This window comes from Palaemon carinicauda, chromosome 9, assembly GCF_036898095.1.
Source record: "Palaemon carinicauda isolate YSFRI2023 chromosome 9, ASM3689809v2, whole genome shotgun sequence".
Classification (NCBI taxonomy): Eukaryota; Metazoa; Arthropoda; class Malacostraca; order Decapoda; family Palaemonidae; genus Palaemon; species Palaemon carinicauda.
The window spans coordinates 130,807,881-130,815,380 of NC_090733.1; positions in this window are offsets into that span (position 1 = coordinate 130,807,881).

The window sequence follows — 7,500 nt, forward strand, 5'->3', positions numbered from 1 at the left end:
AAACCACGGGCAAACTTTCTCGTGGCCGTTGTTGAGGCAGTGGATGGGCGGCTGACTATTGTTCTGCCTGTGCCTAATGCCTGCCTTGGACTGTTTGAGCTGGTAACACTGTTTCAAAACGAGAGAATTGTTGTCAAATAAGAGTACCCATCCTGTATTTGCCCCTCGTGTGGAAGGGCCTTAAGGCTGGTAAACTCATCCCTAAAATTGGTTGATTAAGCATTATCCTATCATGTTGCGGTACTACAGAAATAAGAAAAATATAAAGTGTATTTCAAATATATTCGTTTAGGTAGATACGTTGAAAGAGCTAATACACAGCACCTTAATTATTTCCCTTAATAGAATCCTTGCTTAGTGATCACCTCAATTAAATGAAATAAAAAAAGACAAACGTGATATTCCCATATCCTTCGGAATCCTATGAGGCGATCCTTAACCAAGCGTTGCAGTAACTCCCTCTTAGGATATATGTCCCGGTCTGTATAGCCACTTGCCTTTATGGTCCCATAATGCTTTCTCGTTCATTGGGGCTTCCTTTCACCTCTGGCTATTGTAGAAAGCGTTATGGCAAGCATAAAGTCGACGATCTGTTCCTATTATCCCTGACTTCTGCTGCAAATCCTGATTTGGAGTTTCCTATCTTAACTTGCTTTATCTGCGCGGTGCTCGGTTTGGATACGATTCAATAATTCCGTCTGGTTTCCAGGGCAATTTTGTAATGTGTTGAGAAATGACAACCTGGATTACAGGCATTGTGTTTTTATTAGGGCTATAATAGATGTGCACTCTATTATTGCAATGACAACCTGGGTTACAGGCATTTTGCTTTTATTGTGGCTATAGATGTGCACTCTATTATTGCAATGACAACCTGGGTTACAGGCATTTTGCTTTTATTATGGCCTTAGATGTGCACTCATTGCAATGGCAACTTGGGTTGCAGGCATTTTGCTTTTATTATGGCTATAGATGTGCACTCTATTATTGTAGTGACAACCTGGGTTACAGGCATTTTGCTTTTATTATGGCTATAGATGTGCACTCATTGCAATGGCAACTTGGGTTGCAGGCATTTTGCTTTTATTATGGCTATAGATGTGCACTCTATTATTGTAGTGACAACCTGGGTTACAGGCGTTGTGTTTTTATTATGGCTATAGATGTGCACTCTTAATGCAATGACAACCTGGGTTGCAGGCATTTTGCTTTTATTATGGCTATAGATGTGCACTCTATTATTGTAGTGACAACCTGGGTTACAGGCGTTGTGTTTTTATTATGGCTATAGATGTGCACTCTTAATGCAATGACAACCTGGGTTGCAGGCATTTTGCTTTTATTATGGCTATAGATGTGCACTCTATTATTGTAGTGACAACCTGGGTTACAGGCGTTGTGTTTTTATTATGGCTATAGATGTGCACTCTTAATGCAATGACAACCTGGGTTGCAGGCATTTTGCTTTTATTATGGCTATAGATGTGCTCTCTATTATTGTAGTGACAACCTGGGTTACAGGCGTTGTGTTTTTATTATGGCTATAGATGTGCACTCTTAATGCAATGACAACCTGGGTTGCAGGCATTTTGCTTTTATTATGGCTATAGATGTGCACTCTATTATTGTAGTGACAACCTGGGTTACAGGCGTTGTGTTTTTATTATGGCTATAGATGTGCACTCTTAATGCAATGACAACCTGGGTTGCAGGCATTTTGCTTTTATTATGGCTATAGATGTGCACTCTATTATTGCAATGACAACCTGGGTTGCAGGCATTTGGCTTTTATTATGGCTAAAGATGTGCACTTTTAATGCAATGACAACTTGGGTTACAGGCATTTTGCTTTTATTATGGCTATAGATGTGCACTCTATTATTGTAGTGACAACCTGGGTTACAGGCGTTGTGTTTTTATTATGGCTATAGATGTGCACTCTTAATGCAATGACAACCTGGGTTGCAGGCATTTTGCTTTTATTATGGCTATAGATGTGCACTCTATTATTGCAATGACAACCTGGGTTGCAGGCATTTGGCTTTTATTATGGCTAAAGATGTGCACTTTTAATGCAATGACAACTTGGGTTACAGGCATTTTGCTTTTATTATGGCTATAGATGTGCACTCTATTATTGTAGTGACAACCTGGGTTACAGGCGTTGTGTTTTTATTATGGCTATAGATGTGCACTCTTAATGCAATGACAACTTGGGTTACAGGCATTTTGCTTTTATTATGGCTATAGATGTGCACTCTTAATGCAATGACAACCTGGGTTGCAGGCATTTTGCTTTTATTATGGCTATAGATGTGCACTCTTAATGCAATGACAACGTGAGTTACAGGCATTTTGCTTTTATTATGGCTATAGATGTGCACTCTTATTGCAATGACAACTTGGGTTACAGGCATTTTGCTTTTATTACGGCTATAGATGTGCACTATTATTGCAATGACAACTTGGGTTACAGGCATTTTGCTTTTATTAGGGCTATAGATGTGCAGTATTATTGCAATGACAACCTGGGTTACAGGCATTTTGCTTTTATTATGGCTATAGATGTGCACTCTATTATTGCAATGACAACTTGGGTTACAGGCATTTTGCTTTTATTAGGGCTGTAGATGTGCACTATTATTGCAATGACAACCTGGGTTACAGGCATTTTGCTTTTATTAGGGCTATAGATGTGCACTATTATTGCAATGACAACCTGGGTTACAGGCATTTTGCTTTTATTACGGCTATAGATGTGCACTATTATTGCAATGACAACCTGGGTTACAGGCATTTTGCTTTTATTATGGCTATAGATGTGCACTCTATTATTGCAATGACAACTTGGGTTACAGGCATTTTGCTTTTATTAGGGCTATAGAAGCTCTCACTATTATTGTAAGTATTTACAAATCATGTACAGAGAACTCCCATCTTTTAATACTGTACATTTGTTTGGATTACTGGCATTTTGTTTTTATTATGCTTATAGATGTACCCTGTATCGTTGTATTTTCAAATCATGTACTGAGAACTGCCATCTTATATTACGCTTATTTTATATTGTAGGCAGAGATCAACCATCTTGTATTGGGTACATCTTGTAATATATGCAAAGAACTGCCGTCCTATGAAGAGGCACATTCGGGATATGATGTAAACTGTCATAGTATATCGCAGGGCTGTTATATATATATATATATATATATATATATATATATATATATATATATATATATATATATATATATATATATATATATATATATATATATATATATATATATATATATATATATATATACAGTAAAGCTGAGTCATGGTATGACAATGAAACAATATCCAAGAGATTTTGTGCGCTGAATGGCCTTGCGGCTCCGGCATTTGGATTCGGGCCATAAATTTCATAAATCAATCAATCCAAGAGATTTTGTAGATTTGAGGACAAAGCCCTCAGAAGAATATTGGGAGTTGAATGGTAGGACAGGATTAAAAACGAAACTTTAAGAGATTCACGAGTGCCATATGTGGATGAGATCAATGGTGAGGGGTAGATGGAAATGGTTTGGGCATGCTCTTCGCACTCCCCAAAAGAGATTAGTTCACAAACTTTCAACTGGGCTCCAAAAGTCATTAGAAGAGTTGGAAGACCCAGGCTCACATGGCTGAGGACTATGAAACGTATTATTATTATTATTATTATTATTATTATTATTATTATTAGCTGAGCTACAACCCTTATTGGATAAGCAAGATTTTATAAGCCCAAGGGCTCCAACAGGAAAAAATAGCCCAGTGAGGAAAGGAAATAAATAAACGATATAAGAAATAACGAGCAATTAAAATAGAATAGTTTAAAAACATTGATAACATTAAAACAGATATTTCATATATAAACTATAAAAAGACTTATGTAAGCCTTTTCAACATAAAAACATTTTCTGCAAGTTTGCACTTTTGAAGTTCAGCCGATTTAACTTATTGGATACTTGGCTTAGAGGAAAAGAAGCTTTGTGAACGCTTGATTTAATGAAAATACTTCGAAACATCTGTATGAAAATAATGGCATTATTATGTATAGGGGATAATTATTACGGACGTTATATTATAGGTGATGTTATTATCACAGCGTGGTGGAAGTTCTTAGAGAGTAATTATGGTGCCGTAGGGATTTCATGAGCTTTGTTTATCACTCGAACAACTGGCGATAAGTAACAGCTAGTAAAATAGGTTCACGATTCCTGCTTACGTTAAATTATGTGACATAATTCCAACTTAGATGATGAGTTAGCCTACATACAGTTTTCGCACACCTGAACATCCCTTCACTATGGAGTTCATGATGCTCTGGCGCAAACTCGGCTCTTCATGCAATTTATATTATCAACATTTTTTACCATGTTATCACATATATTGTTAACATTTTTTACCATGTTATCACATTTATTTTCCAAATTTTTACCTTGTTGTCACATATATTGTTAACATTTCATACCATGTTATCACATATATTGTCAACATTTCTTACCATGTTATCACATATATTGTCAACATTTTTTACCATGTCACATATATTGTCCAAATTTTTACCTTGTTGTCACATATATTGTTAACATTTTTTACCATGTTGTCACATATATTGTCAACATTTCTTACCATGTTATCACATATATTGTCAACATTTCTTACCATGTTATCACATATATTGTCAACATTTCTTACCATGTTATCACATATATTGTCAACATTTCTTACCATGTTATCACATATATTGTCAACATTTCATACCATGTTATCACATATATTGTCAACATTTCTTACCATGTTATCACATTATTGCTATTGTAAGGCAAGGTAATATAGATGTTTTAGCTCTCAGCAGGCAGATTGTACTGATTCTTACAGTGCCTTTAGAACTCGAGAGCTCCATCACTCACATCACACGACTAAGTCGTGACGCCACGGAGGAGCAAAGACCAACCGAACTAAATGATTAGTTACATAATCAAAATAACATACACACGGGCACACTATTCTATCTTATTTCCCTACCTCTTGTTTTGATCAAAGTTTTTAGTTTATATAGGAAATGTTTATTTTAATGATACTGTTCTTAAAACATATTGTTCCTTCTTTCCTTTCCTCAATGAGTTATTTTCCCTGTTGGAGCCCGTGGACTTATAGCATCATGCTTTTCCAACTAGGGTTGTAGCGTAGCAAGTAGTAATAATAATAATGATAATAACGCGCTTAGCATAACATGTGCCACTTGGCAGAACAAAGGAACGTAGAGATAAAGTTGAATTGCGAGCGAAACGAGCCACAGCAGAGCAAAGATTACTACAATAATAATAACTGGTTAAATAGTGTTAATTCAGCTGACCAACATAACCGTAAATACGCCTAATTATGTAATGAGTTAATATAGAATAAATATATTTTATGAAATATATTTTAATTCTAATGTATTTCTAAGAAATGTCTTTCAATTTTATGTGGAATATATTTATTTTCATTAAATACCTTAATAAGTAACCATATATAATTTTAGATTCTCGGGGAAATTACCGAAAAAAAATTTTTATCACCGACTGATATAAAAGAGAGACTGTTCTTTTCACTCTTCGGTGACTATAATGGAATCAGTAATATCACTTTATTGGGATAATACATACAGCCTTATTTATAAGCTGGAATAATACATACAGCATTATTTATAAGTTGGGATAATACATACAGCCTTATTTATAAGCTGGAATAATACATACAGCATTATTTATAAGTTGGGATAATACATACAGCCTTATTTATAAACAACTAGTGAAGAGAAATTTTTATTTCCAATACAAAACCTTAAAATAATTATACACAAATATCTTAATCTTTGGAATTTGATGTCTATGAAAATTTGAAAAAAAAAAATATGAACAATGGTATCCTGAATGAAGCAATTTTTTCATAATATGAAAAAGTTGCTTCATTCAGGATACCATTGTTTACAAAGGAATGCAAGGACAACAACGACTTCATGGAAATTTTGATTAACGGAAAATTAAGTCGTTACGAACGAGGACAATCTTGTTCATTTTGAAAACGGCGAATATAAGTTAGTAAATGTAAAGATTAAAGATAGGAAAAATACCTAATTCATCCAATCTTATCTTATCTTTTCTTTTTCTTATTCTGAATTGAACTTTTAAAGAGAGAGAGAGAGAGAGAGAGAGAGAGAGAGAGAGAGAGAGAGAGAGAGAGAGAGAGAGAGAGAGAGAGAGAGAGTGAGTGAGTCCACGATACTTCACCAGAGAATATTTTGCAAATACCAATCTAGGGTTAACAGGACACAGACATACAAAAAATAAGAGAGAGAGAGAGAGAGAGAGAGAGAGAGAGAGAGAGAGAGAGAGAGAGAGAGAGAGAGAGAGAGAGAGAGATACTTTACCCGAGAATATTTTGCAAATACCAATCTAGGGTTAACCGGACATAAACATACAGAAAACGAGAGAGAGAGAGAGAGAGAGAGAGAGAGAGAGAGAGAGAGAGAGAGAGAGAGAGAGAGAGAGAGACTTTCCCCAAGGAAACAAATAGCAAATGATGGAAGAAATAGTAGAGCGCCTTATCATCTCTCTAGTGGATCCAAAAATATGAGCGCGCTTGAGAAAGTGGCCATGCCTGGTTCACCTTGAATACAAATGTCCGGGAGTCTCTGGGAGGACTCCCGATGCCAGAGACTCCTTCTGGGGTTATTCTCTCTCCTCCTCTTGTTAGGTAGTCCTGGAAGCGAAGGTCCGGCTAAGACTAATGGCATTTGGGAAGACTCTAGAATCCCAGAATGTATGGAGTCTTCACTCCAATTACTTATTGATTGAGAAGTAATTTTGATTCGAGCGGAGAGATTGAAGAGGGACAGTTGGAAAAGATGTTACCAGAAGAACGGTATTATTGGATTTAGGCTTTTTTCCTTTTTCTACTTTCTGCTTTATTTCCTTATATTCATGTTCCTTTTATAAGAGTAAAACGGTAAAGGATTCTTTTTCTAATTATAGGAAAGTTATTTGATAGATAGAAAGGTCGTTCGTTCGTTTGAGAATGCCTTGCTTGAAGAGCAAGACACGGGCTCTTGCCTTAAATAGGAAGGTCGAAATAGGTGATGACGGAATTTGCACCCTGTTATCAGTACTCGTGCAAAGTAAAATGCCTGAGGAACCTTATCAGTATGGCGTTGTTGTTATGATGTTTTTTATATAAAAGGAATTACTATTGACAAACCATCCAACAACACTTATATATGATAGTCTGAAGGATTAGGTGAGGACATTACATCACGTCAACTGATCACTTCATGAGGTGATATTTATATTTTATCAATAGAAATAGTGACATTTTTTTTATATAAAATGTGGGGCTATCATTTTCTCTATAATACAAAGTTCAATATGATAAAATCTAACAGAATATAATAGCAACGGGAGGTATAGATATAAACAGATGGTGATTTGA